Below are 18380 nucleotides of genomic sequence, written 5' to 3'. Positions count from 1 at the left end.
TTTCCTTTTAATGGGAAAGCTAGAGCCCATTGCTTGGTACAAAGCTCCTGACTGATTCTCAAAGAAATGAAAAAACACTATTAGGTTTATGGAAATAGATCTGGAAAGAATGCCTGAATTTACCTCAGCTTAGAATCCAGCCGGTTCCCCCACTTACTGCCACCCCACCCCCCTCCACAAGTGATTTGTTCAATTTGGGTTGTATCAATTTTATTTTTTTAATGTTTATTTATTTTTGCCAGAGAGTGAGAGAGAGGGCGCACGTGGGTTAGGGGCAGAGAGGGAGACACAGAATCCGAAGCAGGCTCCAGGTTCTGAACTGTCAGCACAGAGCCCGACGCGGGGCTTGAACCCACGAACGTGAGATCGTGACCTGAGCCGAAGTCCCGACGCTCAACCGAGCCACTCAGGTGCCCCTGTATCAATTTTGTTAAAATTTTGTTAGTGTGTGAATAGCTGGGTATTTGTACTTGAGTTTAACGTTTGAACGTTTCATTTGGTTTTTGAAATGCTTTTTACAAAAAGATTTCATTTCTTAATGGGGTGGGGTAATATTTAGAGTTAAAATCAAGGTCTGATCTGTATGGATCTGGAGAAGTTCTCTGCAGGATGCAAAGCGTTTACGGTTTTGCAGGTCTCAGTTACAAGAATCAGGGGAGGACGTTAGACTATCGAGATAAATAAGCTTACCAAGAAATTCGTGTAAGTAGTGACTCAGGATACTCATTATTTGGAGGAAAGGGAATTATTAATGAATCACTCTAGGGGTAGAACTGCCAATTGTTACGTTACCTCTGTGGCTGAACAGAGCCCAGTGAAAATGCTCGGTTTTGTACCTAATTCACCATACGGTTATGTAAGTGGGGCCAATTCTGCTCAAGGAAAGTATAAAGTTGTATGAGAGGATGATACTCAGAGAAGACAGATCACACAAAAACGCAGAACTGAGTTTCTGATCATAAGATAGCTTGGCAAGTAACAACATGTTTGTAAATATTTTCTATGAGGTAACATGTGCTTTAATTGAATCAAGATGCCTTTTCTTTGGAGATAATTTGTGTTAAAACAGTCAGTCATGGAACTTACGTTTGAAATGCTGAGATGGAAAATGGGCTGTTTTAATGTAATTTTAATAGAAAACATTCCATGTTAGGGTTAATCTCCTTGGTAACTTTGATGGGCACACGCAATGATTATTGGTGAACTCAATGGGATTTTACGTATTTAGCTGTATCTCATCTACCCACAACCTGGCCTGTCTTCTGGGGTGGTTTGTGGTGAAACCACCATAAAATAGGCCTGGCCATCTGAACCCTTGGGATCGACCCAAGCTTACAAACAGACAACAGACACTTTTTAAAAACATTTTTTAACGTTTATTTATTTTTTGAGCGAGAGACAGAGTGTGAGCGGGGGAGGGGCAGAGAGAGAGGGAGACACAGAATCCGAAGCAGGCTCCAGGCTCTGAGCGGTCAGTACAGAGCCCGACGCGGGGTTCGAACTCATGAACCGCAAGATCATGACCTGAGCCAAAGTCTGCTGCTTAACCGACTGAACCACCCAGACGCCCCGACAATAGACACTTTTAATGAACATGTTACATTGTTGACACTTTATATATTTTGAAAGTAATTGTTTATCTCCTTTAATTTGAAACTTGCTTACTGCTTAGTCAGTAGCTCTCCCTCAGCTCGTTCCTGTAACGGCTGGAAATGTACTGGCGGGATCCTGGGGGTGGCTGGGAAAGCGCGCAGAGAATTTGGAATTGCTCGGGCTGGAGGCGCCGGGGTGTGCAGAAGCCGCGTGGGGACTGTGACTATATACATGGATCCTCAGCATGGAAGAAATCAAGCTCCAGTTTGATCAATTCGATCTGGGCCATCTCCAGTGCATTTTACGCACCTTATATACTGTTACGTCCTGTTCCTCAGCCGCTGTGGCGATCCAAATAACATCTCCTGCATGATCTTAAAATAGCTGAAGAGATTCCGCTCCCTCTTGGGGGTCCTGCTGGCAGGCGGGGGCCGGACGCCAAGTCTGTGAGCTGCGTCCTCACTGCACCAACCCGGGCACGTGCCATGGTGTACTGTCATCCAGACTGTGCCTGAATGGGGAAGAGCCTGTCTTCTGCACCGTTCTAGGTCTGAACAATCCTTTCTGGAAGAAGTGAGCCTAACCCACAGTGGCTGGCAGCTTCCCCGAGCTCTCTCCCTGAGAAGGCTGAACTCCAGCCAAGGCTTCTGCTTGAGTGTGGGCCTGGATGGCCCTGATCCCTGATGCTTCTTCTCCTTCCAGAAGGTAAGCCAGGGCTCACACTGGGAGAGGCCACTGATCGCCCTTCCATGGGAGGTCGGGTACGCCTCCACTGGGGCTTGCCTCACCTGACACACTCAACTCATTGTTTTTGGTAGGGGATGGACGAGGCAGAAGACGGCAGGTTGATGGAGAGCTACATCTCCTTGCATTCCTGACCAGCCCAGCGTGAACTGGCTGGGGAAGGGGCAGTGGTTTCTTACGGAAGTATTATAGGCCACCTCCTGCTGTACCTTGCTCACATTTCCACACATTCATGCTTACTCTCACACATGCTCATTCACCTGTATGTGCTTCACACTCACACGTCCTCACCACCGAATGGGCAAGCCACCCAAGGGAACCACGCATGGCACATTCCTCAGCTTAATAGAGGCTCCTTTGCATCTATCCCCTGTTAGCCCCCAAGGATAATATCATTCGTCAGGCATTAAGACCCATCCCTCTAACCCTAAAACCCAGGGCAGAAAGGATCTGGCTACCTCTGGAATTGCAGGTAACTATAATCTTTGTGGTGACGGATGGCAGGGTGTCCAAGAGACTTCTGAACTCTGGTCCACACCAATACGGGCAGACAGCACAGATGAGTCCTTGCGACTGGAGGCCCCACTGCTCCTGGCCCCATCTAACCATGAACCCCTGGCCAGTGCCCTCTCCCCCACATATATATTCAAAATACTTGAGGTCACCACAACCAGGTTTCTTCAGTCAAACAGCAAACCCAGGAATAATAAAAATTCTCTGTTTACTATAGGTATCCAAAAACTCACTTTTCCATTACCACCTTGTCAACGGACCTTCTCAAAATAAAAGGTAAATTATTTGGACCCCAAAGTGAGCCAAAATTCCTCAGGAAACCATGGGCCTGCTCTCCTCTGTCCTCAAGACTGCCCCAACTCAGGGGTGCCTGGGTGGCTCAGTCGGTTAAGCATCCGACTTTGGCTCAGGTCATGACCTCATGGTTTATGGGTTCGAGCCCCCGCGTGGGGCTCTGTGCTGACAGCTCAGAGCCTGGAACATGCTTGGGATTCTGTATCTCCCTCTCTCTCTGCCCCTCCCCTGCTTGTGCTCTGTCTTTCTCTCTCTCCTTCTCTCTCTCTCTCTCTCTCTCAAAAATAAATAACCATTAAAAAAATTAAAAAAGACGGTCCTAACTCAGCCCACCCACGTCTGCCTGACTTAGAAGCTTCCCAACCATGTATTTGGGCCACCATGTTGCTAGAGAACTTTTGCTCTCAAGCCTGTTTTTCGAAGACTCTAGTTCTACGTGCCGCCAATTTGTGTCCTGGGGCTTTACGGCTTGGAGAGATGAACTCAGTGGAAACTGGCATTGGTGGGCCTTGAAGGCTGACCACTGTGGCTTGAAACAACTCTAAGAGGCAGGCAAACTTAGCCCCGGCCACTTGGAGTGGGCACTTGACTTTCAGTGATGGGCATTTTCAAACAGCTAGCCTGGGCCATCACTCAACGAAAACCTTGTGGTACCATCCCAAACAACAGGAACCAGCTGAGGGCACCCTAACTTGAAAAGATCCTAACTTGTGGAAAAAAAGGTGTGGCTAAGCACTCTTAGAACATGATCAGGCACCAGCAACAGAGTGTTGCCTGCAGCAGCCCCTGGACAAGGTCCTGCAGTACAGAATTCCAAGGTGCAGGGGATATGGGAAGTTTCCTCTGCCATTGCTACCCTTCCAGCATGTTCCTTGGGGAACAGAGCACAAGTATGTGTTGCTGCCAGGACCCCAACCCAGAAGGACCCAGATGTCAGGTCTTTCTTCTGGCAGAATATACTCAGGTCAAGGTGAGGCCCAGAAAGCCCCTAGAGCCTCCTCTATCCATCTCAGATGCCCCAGGCCCCAAAAACCTGAACCCCCATCATGTCTTAGGCTCTTGAATCGCTGGTGTTATGGGTGACATCATCAAGATAATGAGCACGATCTCCAGGACCAGAGCCCCATTTCCAGCCATCATAGCCCTGCTCATCAAGGTTGAGTTCCAGTCCACGGGGCCTCAGTTGGCACCTCAATTCTGGAGGCATCGGTCAAAGCCTAATATGTGCCAATCCATTCCTCTGTCCCTCACTTTTGGTAAAAGAATAAGTGAGCCAGACCCCAGAGAGGTCCTACCATTGTTCTATGCAGGCCTGATTTTCAGCCAGATTCCATTCTGCTCAGTGTGTGTTTGTGTGGTTCTAGTCATTAAATAGCTTTAATATGACCACTGGCTACATGTCATATGGTCAAGCATGACCCATTCTCTTACCCTGCCTCTGGTGAGTTTTCTGGCTCTGCCTGTCTCTATATAATACAGAACACACTCTGCCCAGTGAGTATAGATTCTCTAGCACTGTGAGATGCCTCCTGAGCACAGAGAATATGCAAGGGCCCCGAGAATTCTCAGGGGCTCCCTGGATATCACTGGCCCCGGGACCTCACTCCAGACATGCTCCCTTCACTGAGGGGAGTCCGATATCTGACACGTCAAAGAAAAAACTACCACACATGTCTAGAGCCTTCAGGCTACTAGAGAGATGATTCCAGAACGGTGGTTTCTAACCCTTCTCTGCGACATGCCCCTGCTGAAATTGGGAAGGCCACTTTCTGATTCCTGTAAAGTTGCAGAGGTGGCGAATCCTGTCGCATGCTGCCTTCAAACACCCCTGACTATGCACATTCTACCCAGGGAAGTGGAGCCTTCCCCGCCTGCCCCCATCCCCCAACAAGAAGAGGAATGGGAGGGGTTGGGGCTTGGTAAAGGCTTGCATTTTATTAACTTTTTTGGCCGGTCTTATCCCCTGGACTTTCCCTCTTTGGGGCTTCCGCTCCCCCCAGCTTATAGAGCTGCCCCCTGGCATTTGTGTGTTTCAGGGTCACCCCTGACCTTCATACTGGCCACCATGACAGCTTCCCAGACTCGAGTGGCTCTGCGCTCTGTCCGGCACCTGTCTGGACTGCGACTTCAGCTGCCTCAATGTCATTTCCTCTTTCCTTTAAAGGTGTAACTGGGTGTGTCTGCCCCTGGCTCAGCTCAGAAGCATGTCAAGCTGATTTCTTTCTGTCTCCCTTCTACAACTCCACCAGGACCCAAAGTATCTAGGGCCACGCGTCCTTCTCTCAGCTTACTCACATCTTGAACTGTTGAAAGCGTGGTTGTCAACAGGGTTAAGTCACAGTGGGGCTGAGTAGAGTCTCGGGGGTAGTCGCAGTAGTTGCTTCAGTGGGACAGTCAGGGGTGAGGCGCAGGCTGGCACCAAAGGGAGGTCTTCCCGGGGCTGCAACAGAGAGAAGTCACCTGATAATTAAGAAGATGTTTTTTATTCTGGCCATTGCAGTAAAAAGCACATTAACGAGGAACATCTCAAAGAAAAGGAAGGAGGCCTGGAATTTTATAGAGACAGGTAAACGAGGGGTCATCTTGGAATGTTATGGGAATCACAAGGAAGGATGGAGATGAGACCCCTTTTGGAAATTCTGAGGGGAGCGTGGCCCTTTGTGGTCAGCTGGTTCGCCATTTCCAAAACACAAAAGGTTGGGGGGTGGGGTGGGGGCGGGGATCTCTTAACCATCGTGGCTGAGGGCACACCGGGCTCAGATAAAGTTCAACCTTGTCAGAACCACCTTTTGATCAAGATGAAAGTCATTTGGCACTGAATAACTCAGTAATCATACACCTCCCAAGCGGGATGAAGCAAGGCCTAAGAAAGAGTTCCTCCGAGACTCCTGCCGGGGTTGTTCCTGTAAAATCGGTGAGCCGTCTCTTGAGAGGTGGGGCAAATTGGGTCAATGGCTTTAGAGTCCTAGAGATCAGACATCTTCAAAGAGGGATGCCCCAAATAGAGAAATAATACTATAGTAGTCCTATTAGAGTTAGGAGCCAGGAGTTAAATCTTGAGAATTAACCAGCTCAGTGGACTCCGGGGGTCAACAGAAGAAAATCTAGCAATATCCCTTCTTGAGTTTCTCAAAGCTAAGATGTCCATAGTCTTCAAAAGCACATGGGACCCAAGCGTTTTGTCAGACTTCCCTCGCGGCTCGGCAGCAGCTTGTCAAGGGACAATTCCAGCCCACGCATGGTCTGCTGCGGTGTGCTGGACCCCTTGAGGTTGATGCCAAGTTATGGGGCTTTAGCTCACGGGCCTTCTTCAGATTCTGGAGGAAAGGCCAGCTACAAGGCAACCTAACGTGCCTCGAGGACATTCGCCCTACAATGCAGCTGATTGCAAGTACTTTCGGGGAAGCGTCAGGGAAAACAAATAACAAGAAACTATCTGCGATGACAAAATAAAATGTCTGTAGTTAACCTATTACTGACAATTTTCAAAAGTGTACTATCCCTTGGGAGTCCATAACAAGAACGGTACAACAGACAAGGACATTGGCTGTCGATGTGGCACGCAAACCAAAATAATAAACTCAATCCAGACAAACTTGTAGACAAAATATATCAATGAACATAATGCCTTACTGTATTCTCCAAAAGGAGCAGATGTTGTATGTAATTCATAAAAATGGAAGAACATCATCTTCACAGAGAAAATAAATCTGCAGATATAACACTGAATAATCCTGACATAATATTCCATGAATTTACTCAACATACAGAGAGAATACACTAAGAACATATAAAGAATGTCAAGTAGAGATACTCTGGAAATCTGGAATAAGTTCTAAACATTGGCCTGCGAATATAACGCCACAGTTAAGTGATGTGAGTTCCTGTTGGAAACCACCACCAGAAGAGATGCTAGATTCAAATTAAGCAAGTTGTAAGCAAATCACCATTTGGAGAAATATCTGAAATTCTAACTGACCACATCGACCTTGGTCGTCTACTATTAGCTACAGCAGCACCAAAAATGTCAGGGCCAGCAAGGCCATTGGTAAAGCTCTGGGAATCCCCCGCACAACATACGGTTCTAGAAACCTGACCATACCGATTTAACCCAGGACAGGCTAAGCAGCATCTCTTCCTATACAACTCATCAAGAACAAGCATCAAGTAAACCCAACTCTCCCTAGCATTTCTCTTCTTTTTTTTTTTTTATTTTTTTTAACGTTTATTTATTTATTTTTGAGACAGAGAGAGACGGAGCATGAATGGGGGAGGGTTAGAGAGAGGGAGACACAGAATCTGAAACAGGCTACAGGCTCTGAGCCGTCAGCACAGAGCCCGACGCGGGGCTCCAACTCACGGACCGTGAGATCGTGACCTGAGCCGAAGTTGGCCGCTTAACCGACTGAGCCACCCCGGCGCCCTAGCATTTCTCTTCTTAAGAACAAATGGAAGAACAAATCATTTGTGGTTTTTCCCTTGGGAAAGCTCAAGAGACCGTTTTAGGTGCAAAAGGTATCACTTAGATTCAACTTGGGCAAGGCAAAATATTAAACGTCGTCAGGAGATTTGAACACCTGAATAAGGTAGGATCATGCATTCCTAAGAAATAAGACGGTGGTGATCATTTTGCAACATACACATGTATCTAATCGCATTGTGCCCCTTAAACTTATGTGTATGTCAATAATATCTTAATAAAGCTGAGGAAAAATCGCAGTGAAAAAAATTCTCTTCTAACCCTCTAAGCTCTTGCTAAGTGAAATTAGTCAGAGAAAGACAAATATCATATGACTTCACTCATATGAGGACTTGAAGATACAAAACAGATGAACATAAGGGAAGGGAAGCAAAACTAATATAAAAACAGGGAGGGGGACAAAACAGAAGAGACTCTTAAATATAGAGAACAAACAGAGGGTTGCTGGAGGGGTTGTAGGAGGGGGGATGGGCTAAATGGATAAGGGGCATTAAGGAAGGAATCTACCCCTGAAATCATTGTTGCACCATATGCTAACTAACCTGGATGTAAATTTTTTAAAAAGCATAAAAAAAGAAAACTCTAAGCTCTGTATACTGAGCTATTCATATGCACTACCCCAAATTCACTGTGCTTTCCTGCTTTCATGGTATTCGCATGATTTTCCTGGAACATTCACCCCCATCTTCAACTGCCTAGATCTTATTTATGCTTCAGGTCTCAGCCTACTGTAATTGCCAGTTTTCTTGTGTGTCTCTCCTGGACTATAAGCTCATTGAGAGCAGAGACCGTGGATGGTTCAGTGTTTCATTCCCATTGCTTATGCTCAGTAATTATATGCTTCCAAAAAGCCTTTGTTGAATAACTAAGGTTTCATTGAGATTTAGAGCAGGTTTGCTGGGTATGAGGGTGTGGAGAGGGTGGGTGGATGGGAGGAGCAGTTACCCAGGAAAGTCACAGAGTTCAAGTCTCAAAGGGAGAGTCTGGCCACTGCAGAGACTATGGTAGGGCCAATCAAGCAGTTGTTGAAGTGGAAGGGAAGTGAAGGTCACTGGGGCGGACCATACGAGGAGACTATGATCCAACATATTTAGATGAGTGGCACTTATGTTGCCCAGGAGAAGAAGTCAGGCATGGGGTGGGGTGGAGAGGAAGCTGTGAGTCAGGCTCCAAAGTCCTTTCACAGATGATATGATGAAGGCTAGGGAGGTGCCTTCATCTGATGGCCCAGCTTCAACAGAGGAGAGGAAGAGAAATGAAAGTGACAAGACATTTACACAGGACCGTCACTGACTGATTTTCCTTGAACATGATGACCCTGCCTTATGATCCTGAGATCTGTAGACACTGCACAGGAAGGTGGGGGTGGGGAGGGGGAGGGGAGGGGGTGCTGTGAACGGGGTTTCAAGATGAAGACATAGAAGAATTTCCCAGAAAGAGGTTGTGCCTACAAAGAAATATATTCATAGAAAGGGCTTTCCAGAAGGCTCTATGGAAGGATTGAGAAGGTGTCTCCCAGCTAAATTCAAGCAGTCAAATGACATGACTCCTTCCACTTGGGCTTCGGAATTTGTTACAAACCCCTGCTCCAGAAATATCTGCCATCTTGCCACTGCAGTGGGTTTACTCCAGTTAAGAGATTAATCCGGAACCCTGCTCTGACCCTTGAAACAAAGGAATCAAACCCCTTCATATGGGATTATCCACCCCCCTACGTTCTTTTATTCTGTGGGAAGTTGGGTCTTGAGTTGGTTTTGCAGAATGTGAGGACACCAAAGGCCTTCCTTTGGGACTCCAGTTAAAAATGCAAACAAACAAACAAACAAAAATGCTATGGGGGTAAAGTCCTCATGCAACAAAGTTTCAAAATTAGATAAAACTTGAGACTGCTGGACACCTCCCTCCCACTGTTACCAGGGCAAAGCAAAGAGAGAGCTCCCGGAACCAGCCACTCCCCAGGTCCAGGGCTTGCTCTGGACTGCTTGTCAGCTTACTTCTCTGTGAGCAGAGACAGTCCCTAGACAGCTATGGCCTTTCTAAGGGCTTCTTAATTGTCTTTGGTTAGGGTGGACTTTGCTTTTAACATACTGTCATTGTACTTCTATTTCATACCTCTTTGTTTAGATTTTTCATATATATTCACTAGCAAGATTAGTATAGTTTTCGTGTGTGTGTGTGTGTGTGTGTGTGTGTGTGTGTTGCATTAACGGAGGTTTGGGTATCAAGACGATGAACAAGAGTAAAAATAATCGGCATCTTCACCCACTCTACCCCCAGCTTGTTTGAAATGTAGGCTCATGGTCCCCACCCTAGACCAATGGAATCAGTGTGCATTTTGCCAAGATCTCCTGAGAATGCGCGTGGACGTTACCGTTTGAGAAGCTGCCCCAGGCCTTTTGCATGTACTCAAAATTGTCCCTCACGCGATCTCAGTGCAAGCAATCTGGCTTTTCAACCAGTACCTCCTTCTTTCCGGTTCACTCCCCTTACTGTGCTGATTCCAACAATCCTTTCATCCATCATTCCATTGATCTGACCACTTTTACAGGGTCCCTCCCCTACCACTGCCCCTGCCACCCCCACCCCAGTTTTCTCACTCCCCTCTTATCTGGTTTGGATTCAACGGCTGGCCATTGTCACTATTACTTCTTTGCATATATCCTCTCCTTTCTTTCCCTTTCTCTCTCCATGGAGTTAGCTGACGAAAACAGAAAAGAACCCCGGTTGAATCCTACTCCCCACCTTCCTGTGCCTGCACCTTCCCAGCACAACGTGCCTGGTGAAACACACAGAATAACCCTGCCGTCTGATCCTTGTTTACACCTTCTCCTCTTCCCTCCAGTTTCCAACACCTCCTCCCTCTCCACACTCCAAGCTGATGACCTTGCTTCCTGTTTCCCTGAGAAAAGAGAAGCTCTTAGAAGGACAAGTCCACATGTTCTGGCCCTTTGTCCAACTGGCTCCCTGCCCCTGGGCCCACACTCTGCCTGCCCTCTGTTACTGCCAGTGAACACCTGTCTCGCTGGGATCCAAGGCCAGAACTTCTCTTCTTGCTCGCTCAAGAAAGCTCTCCAGAAAATGCCCCCGGTCCCACATACTTGCATTACCAAGTTTTCCCTCACTACCAAATCATTCCCATCAGCACGCAAACAGGTTAAATGAATTATGCAAAATGCAATAAAACAACAACAAAATCTGCTTCGATCCTATATTCCCTTCCAACTATCACCCTAATTCTCTGCTCATCCTCGGGGGAAAAACTTCATGGAAAAGTTGCCTATACGCGTGATCCCTTTCTACAGTCCCATTCTTTCCAGAGATCTTCCTAGATCTCATTCTTCCTAGAAACCACTCCAGTCAGACTTTCCCACCCATCTCTGCTTCAAGAGCGCTTACCAAGGCCACTAGTTACCTCTGTGGTGCTGATGCCCATGTCCAAATCACCAACACTAACCTTACTTGAACCATTAGCTGCTATGGCGGCATCAGTCCATCCTCTATCCTTGGGCTTCTAGCACATGATGCTTTCCTCAGTCTCCCATGGCACCCTTGCTCCTTTCTTCAGAATCCTTTGCTGGTTCCTTGTTATCTCCCCGACTGACCTCTCAGCGTTGGGGGCCTCAGGCTCATCCCTGACCTTACGCTTCATTAACACTTCCCAAATGTTCTCATTGAGTCCTCAGATTTTACCTATTCTGAGGACTCCCAAAATTCTATTTCCAGCCTGGACCTCTCCCCCAAGCCCCAGACTTCTATATCCGGTTCCAACTTGGGTGTCTAACAGGCAGCTCAAAGTTAACATGCCCCCAAATGGATTCCCAAGTTCCTCCCTTCCCGTCTGCTTTTATTTAAGTCTTCCTCACTTTACCAATTGCATCTTCCAGTTGCTTGAGAAAAGAAAAACTTTAGGAATCAGCAAAAATCTGTCAGTGCTCCCTTCTAAATGTGTCTAGAACTTGACTACTTCTTTATTTTTTCAGTGCTACCACCCTGGACTGAGCCTGCCTTCTCTCTCTCTCTTAATATTTATTAATTTTGAGAGAGAGAGAGAGAGAGAGAGAGAGAGAAGGTCCCAAGCAGGCTCTGTGCTGTCAGCACAGAGACCGGACGCAGGGCTCCAACCCACAAACCGTGAGATCATGACCTGAGCCAAAATCAAGAGTCGGATGCTTAACCGACCCAGCCACCCAGGTGCCCCCTGTCTTCTTTTGACTAGATTATTTCAAAAGCCTTCTAACCAGTCTCTTGAAGTGCGCAAAATGAAATAAAACTTAAAAAAAAAAAATCTGCTTTGGCCCTATCAACTATCGCCCCAGTTCAGTCTCTTGGCTGAAACCCTCGGGCCCTTTAGGCTAGTCTCTACAGCCGTCTGAAATGTCAGATCATGACTTTCTCTGCGGAAAACCCTTCAAATAGTTTCACATCTCTAGTAGAGTAAAAACCGAAGTCCTCACTGTGTTCTATTTGGCCCCCATTCTCTCCTTCTCTCTCCCCTCTCCCCTCCCTCAGTGCGTTTGCCTTGCTGGACTCCCTGTTGTCCCACCTCAGGGCCTTCATCCTTGCTGTTCCCTCTGCCTTTCCATAACACGAAGCCCACAGCATGCCCTTTCTTCAAGCAGCTTCTCCTTGCAGGAGTGCTGTAACAATATCTTCCGTTCTCTCCCCTCCTTAGCTTCTCCATAGCACTGGAAACATCCAATGACATATATGTGCTGGTTTATTTGTTTATTGGATGTCTCAGGAGCAGGGACTGTTTCGTTCACTGGCCACCACCGAGAATAGCGAATAACAAAGCTTTTAGCAGAAACAAGGCTTTGTGAAGAGTTGAGGAAGTGGTCGTAGAAAGCGGACGTAGGATTCCTCCGGGAAGAGAGCCGAGACCGACAAGAAGGGCTGAGCACCAACATTTAAAGTGGCAGGGGAAAGACCTCCGGTCCTCCGCTGCTGCTGTTTGTTCTCGGCGTCCCCCTCTGCTTCGGCCTAGGGGCCGACTCCGGTGGCTCGAGTCCGCCCGGCCGCCCGGGGGCGCCCGAGGCTGGAGGGGGCGTTGCGGCACCGCCCGACGTCGCGCCCTCGGCGGCTGCGCAGTGCGTACGTCAAAGCCGGGCTCGGGCCGGGAGCGGGGAGCGGCGCGGCCTGGGAGAGACTGAGCTTCCAGAAGCCGGCTAAAAGGCGAAGGCGAAGGCGGCGCCGGGCCCCGCAGCAGCAGCCGCAGCCGCAGCCCGAGCGAGCGAGCGCAGCAGTGCGGCGGCCGCCGCGGGAGCCCCTGGGCCGCCGTCCGCCCGCTCAGCCGCCGCCGCCGCTGCCGCGGGAGCCCGTCGCCGGGAGCAGGAGCAGGCGGAAGACAACGGAGGGGCCGAGCGCCCGTGCCGCCCCGCGGGGACCGAGCGAGCAGCCCGAGGCGGCGGCGGCCGAGGACGGGGACGGCGACGACGCGGAGGCGGAGAGGGAGCCGCCCGGCGCAGCCCCGTGAGTGACCCCCGGCCCGGCCCTGCTCGCGGCGCGGACGCCCGCCCGGCTTCCGCCTGCCCCGGCCCGTCACCGGCCCCGGGCTGCCTCCATTTTCTCGGGTGGCGGAGGCGGCGGGCCCGGCTCGGCCCGCCCTCCCGGCTGGGCTGGGCTGGGCTCGGCCCGGCCCGGCCCGGGCCCCTCGCGGAGCCTTCCCTCCCTTGCTCTCGCCGTCGCCGGCGCGGCGCCCAGAGGCCTGCGGCCGGAGCTCTGGGAGCCCGGTGCTCTCCTGCCACCCCTCCGCGGTTCTCTGGCAGGGATGGCGGGTGGGGGCGGCCGCGGCCGGAGCCGGGAGGGCAGGGAGGTGCGGGCCGGGCCAGCTGTCACTCCCACCGCGCACGGGCTCCTGGCCCCTGGTAAACTTCCTGTTATGGGGCGGCAGGCAGCATCTTTGTGATCTTCATTTCGGGAAAATGCCTAACTGACTTCTGGTTAGGAATTGTGCGGCCAGAGCCTTCCCGAGTTCGGTTGAACCAGGCTGAGCGCTGCACTGCGTGCAGGTGCCGTAGTCGGTCCGCGCCGGAGGGATTCAAAGGTGAACAGGGGCCCACGGTCCCCTCCCCCGAGGAGCTCACTTTCTGGTGTGGGAGATAAGACCAGTACACAAATAACCTCGGTACCAGGAAGGAGGTGATAAGTCCTGTGAAAGAACTACAAAGTGTTAGGAAGGCACCCAGGGATGACCGAACCGATCGATCACTTCCGCCTAGCAGAAATCTGGAAGGCTTCCTGGGCGAGGTGGTGCTAAGCGGAGTCTTGAAGGCTTATGGGGTTTAGGAGAGGACGGCTGGGCAAGAGACGGTACGTGGAGGGGCAGCAAACTAGAGGACAAAGATAAAAAGGCATAGTCTAGAAGTAGTGGATAATTCAGTTGCCTATGACCATGTTGGGGAGTTAAGGATAGGCTAAAGAGGTATTTGGGGGCCAGATCCGTGAATACTGTAGACGAGCTGTTTGAACGGCATTCTAAGGTAAACCTGGAGTTCATTTCTCAGTGACTCATGAGCCCGGACATGTAAGCTAGGAGATACTAAAGGCGTTCTTGTGAAAGAAAGAGGAGGCCCAGTAAAGAGTTGACATTCTGTGCCTTGAATATAACGCAGTTTGAGATCGATTTTGACAGCTACAAATAAATTCATGTTCAAGCTAAGAGCAGTACCTTTTGCAAAAAGCTTCACTAGATATCAGGTGCTTAAGAGGTATTGGAAAGATGTGTATAAAATAAGGTTGTCTGCACCTAGGCATTTCTGTAGGCAGTTCACTAAGATGCATCAAAACTTCTTCCACTGTGTATTATGAGGTGGCTACGCTTTGGAATTACTGAGCTGATCATGACGTCTTTGAAGTGGCATTTGTGTAAAGCAATCTAAATTGATATTTAAAAAAAAATCAGATTGTTACTAATATTCTGGGATGGCAAGTTGGACATAGAACCTATTTAGAAAAAGGTAAACATTCCTTTATTAGTTTTTAGTTATGAAAATGTAGGAGAGTGAGACGTGAAAATCTAGTGTGATTGTGTACATTTTTTCCCCAAATTACTGGCAAATAGCTGTATTTGAAGTCTGGAATAGGATCTGTTGAAGAAGCTTAGGACCCGTGTTGGTTTTGTAAACACTTACTTGTTGTTTGCTTATAGGACAATTGAATGTCAACTTTTTCAGTTAAAAAAACTTGTAAAATGCAGTTAAGTACTAGAAAATTTTTAAAAATTATCTTCTGTAACCTTAACCACTTAGATTTGGTTACTGTTAACATTTTTGCATATTTTTTCAGTCTTTTTGTGCTTGTTTTTTCTTTGTGATGAAATAAAAACTGCATATATATATATAGAGAGAGAGATTTTATTAAAATTTTTTGTCATTAAATATCTTTATGTAAAAATATTTTTACCCAAGTAAGGGAAGTCTTAAATGTATTATTATTATTTTTTTTTCTGACAAGTTGCACTATTTATCTCAGATCAAATGCAGTAGTCATGCTTAATAACTGCTACTGTGGGCAGAACTTTTTCTAAAGGCGTTTTGTTTGGAGTATATTTATTAACTTCTTTGTAGGATTTGGATCCTATTGTTGAATAAAGAAAGATTTTATTATTTGGGGTGTGTGTTGTCGTCAGATATGGAAGAGATCACACATCTCTGCTGTATGAGTGTATGGATTTTTTTTAAAGGCACTATAAAAAGATTATTTTCTTAGCTGGTATAATATCTCCCTTACACAGTGATACACTCCCCATCCCAGCACCGCCTCCCCCCCCCCCCAAATAGTCTTTATGCTGGGTCTGTCCATATAAGTTAACTACTTTTTGATCATGATATCACAGAGACTTAGTCTGTATATATTTAGTTCTTCTGTTGGTGTTCTTCAGTAAAGTACAGAATTTGGTGAAATAATTTGCTGCTATAACAAAAGGGACTTTTTTCTTTTTTTTAATTTCAAGACCCTTCAAGTTAGTTCCTTTGCGTTTCAGACTGCAGGTTCTCGTTTAAAACAGTTTTTTTTTTCCCTTTTGCTTTACATTCTAAAATGTATTAATGAGGTCTCTGCTTCTGTTTCATATAAAGTGAGATGTTCGAGTTGGGTTTTATAAATTTTCATAAAGTTAATATAAAAATAGTTAAGAAAGTCTAATGTAAATATGGGGTTTTGTTTTATAACTTGGTTTTATTTGAATCTTTATTTTTATATTCCAAATGTATATACCACAAAGCACCCTTTATTACTTTTGAATATTTACTAAAGTTTTTTTCTTTTGATCAACTTTGGTAGGTTGCAGATTTCTGTAATTACTGCCACGCTTACCAAAGAGTCTTTTTTCCAGGAGGGATTGATTTCTGATCATTCCCGGTTTTGCCATCTGCCGTAAAAATACAGACAAATCCAAATCCACACCCAGCACACAGAATATAAAATCCAGTATAGGGTAAAATTTCACTTCAGGAAGTGTCTTCTGGTTACTTTTCTGGTGGTATTTCTGTTTTAAAAATCCATTTTCTTTTTTTCCATGGCTCCTTTTGATTTGGAATTTCATGGATGTTGTCTGGTGTTACAGAAATAGGAATGTGTTAGGTGGATTAGTATGGATCATAGCAAAATGGTAAAACTTTGTTGTGTTACCAGATTGTGGGAAAGAGCAAATCTCTGAACCTCCAGGTTAGGTTGCTTGTGACTTGTTTTATTATTACTGAGGTGTGAAGATCTTGTATTTGTGTGAATGCAGATCAAGCCGAGTAGCCTAAAAACGGCATAAAGATTTAGTCATCAGTCTATAGTTTGGTTGTTACTGGAGAGAAGCCTGGTGTTGGGGCTGTCCTTAATTAAAGGAGGAACTGAGCTGTATGAGCGCTCTTCCTTTGTGTGTCTCACCCTTCGATGCTATCTGACTGGACCCTCGTCACTGCCTTTATCAGTCCAGAGTATGGCGGCAGAGCAAAGTGAGACAAGCGTTTCCACCGCCAGCGTTTGTGGAGTAGACCCGTCCGGCGGTAAGCGTGAAATGTTTGTTCTGCTTCTGTTTCTCAGGCCTTCCAAGGATGGGGAGCAGAGTTACTATAGAATGGGTGACAGATGCTAGACTGATAGTGATAAAATGAAGCTTAACAGGTGGTTGCCATTAGCATTTTGTTTTGGGATTTGTGTGTGTGTGTGCGCGTGTGTATGCGTCCTTCTCTACCTTCCTGAGCTTCCTGGCTCCACTGTGCTTTTAACATCTCTCTTGAGATAGAAGGGGTGAGGGGATGGAGGAGTTGTGCCTTATTAGCATCTGTGATGTTAAGCTGGCAGAGGAAGGAAGAATGGCATGCGGAGAATTGCAAGAGGTCAGTCAGGTGTAAAGTGGCCCCAGAGGAGGGAGGTAGACGCTCTGGCCATTTAATTGGCGGCGTCCGGCACGTACCTCTTCGCATGATTCTTAATACACTGTGTCTAACTTCACACTTTGATACTGAAAGTATAGTGTTGTATATTTGGGTTTGCTTGTTTGTATGTATATATGCATTTCCATGTGCGGTAGTTACAAAGACTGAGAAAATCTAGTTAACCAATGTTTAGTGGCAGTCTCATTTTTTTTTTAGAATTGTTCCCTGTGAACATTACTCAGAAGATCAATTGTTGATGACTAAGGAAGTATGATCATGTTAAAACATCACATTACTTTGACTATTTTGATGAAATGTTTGAGAAACAAAATATACATTTTGTTGCTTGATCTTAATTAAGTTGCTACTTTATAACTTTGTCTAATAGCTTGGTCTTCTAGTACCGTTAACGTGTTACTCATGGTTCTCTCCCTCCACAGTGGGTTCCGTATCAGCTGTATCTGGGCACGAGGAAGAAATAGCATGAGCACATTTCTTGTTACATGCCTATAGTTAAAGCCCACTCTGGGATTTATGGAATTCTGAGAGGCAGTATTACTAGTGGTTAAAAGCACTGACAAACTCCCTGCAACCAGACTCCCTGGGTTGTTGAACCCTCGCCCATCCTGCGGGCTCTGTAACTTTAGGCAAGTTCCTTGACTTCTCTGTAGCTTAGATTTCTTGGACAGGTGTAATATAGCCCATACGTGAGAAAACCATAGGGGAATTAAATTAGGTACCGCATCTCAAGTGCTCAGAACAGGGCCTGGCGAATAAAAAGCACTGGACACAATAAGTTTTGTGATGATGCTGATGCCAAACTTGTTGCAGGGGGAAGAAACCTGAGCATTTTAGAGACCCTGCGGTCAGAATAGTTCTTTCTGCAGACGGGAACACAGGCCCACTATAACTAGAGTCGTGTGTGGCTGACTTTGAGCAGTAACCCGTGGGGCTTTCTGCAAAGTGGAGTCACTTGCTCAGGGTCCTGTGACTTACTAGACACAGGGCTGATCCTGGAGCCTGGCTCTGTTCATTCTTTATCCAGTTTGCTTGAAAGAAACTAAGTTCTATACTTTATGCAGCACTGTCTTCTTTAAACCTTTTCACTAACATTTACAAAGATTGTATTCACGTATTACATGCTCTTTGGCGAATAATCCCTTTGTAAAGGTGTGTGTTCATGTTTAAAATTGTGATGCAGCTGGCAAGTCTTTAGGGGGTGGTTGTATGAAGTTAAAAGTTGGAATAGACAAAGAATCAAGGGAGATGGACAAGATAGATCGGGGGAGAAAATTACCATTTGCGTACCATTGAGTGTTGCACAAACCTCTGAGGTAGGTAGTGTTGTCCCCTAGCATCATTACAGATGGGAAGTGAAAGTTGAGGGC

General features: G+C 46.9%; 1 protein-coding gene across 2 annotated transcripts in view; it reads left to right on the top strand.

Annotated features, from left to right (window-relative positions):
• The first annotated feature begins 12965 nt into the window (after nt 1-12965).
• CAB39 (calcium binding protein 39) overlaps nt 12966-18380 on the top strand; it is an 87639-nt gene continuing 82224 nt past the window's right edge. The window contains exon 1 of one of the 2 annotated variants that reach the window (XM_047084608.1): nt 12966-13093. The gene's annotated coding sequence lies outside the window, so the exon portion shown is untranslated. Of the gene's footprint in view, nt 13094-13804; nt 13934-18380 lie in introns of those variants that run through there. The other variant, XM_047084609.1, reaches the window with a different exon arrangement.

The sequence above is a fragment of the Lynx rufus genome, unplaced genomic scaffold (genome assembly GCF_022079265.1).
Source record: "Lynx rufus isolate CCGP_SWC_20201006 ecotype Redwood Valley unplaced genomic scaffold, mLynRuf1.p SCAF_2, whole genome shotgun sequence".
Classification (NCBI taxonomy): Eukaryota; Metazoa; Chordata; class Mammalia; order Carnivora; family Felidae; genus Lynx; species Lynx rufus.
Note: the sequence above shows the minus strand (reverse complement) of the source record. Positions and strands in the feature narration are given on the sequence as shown.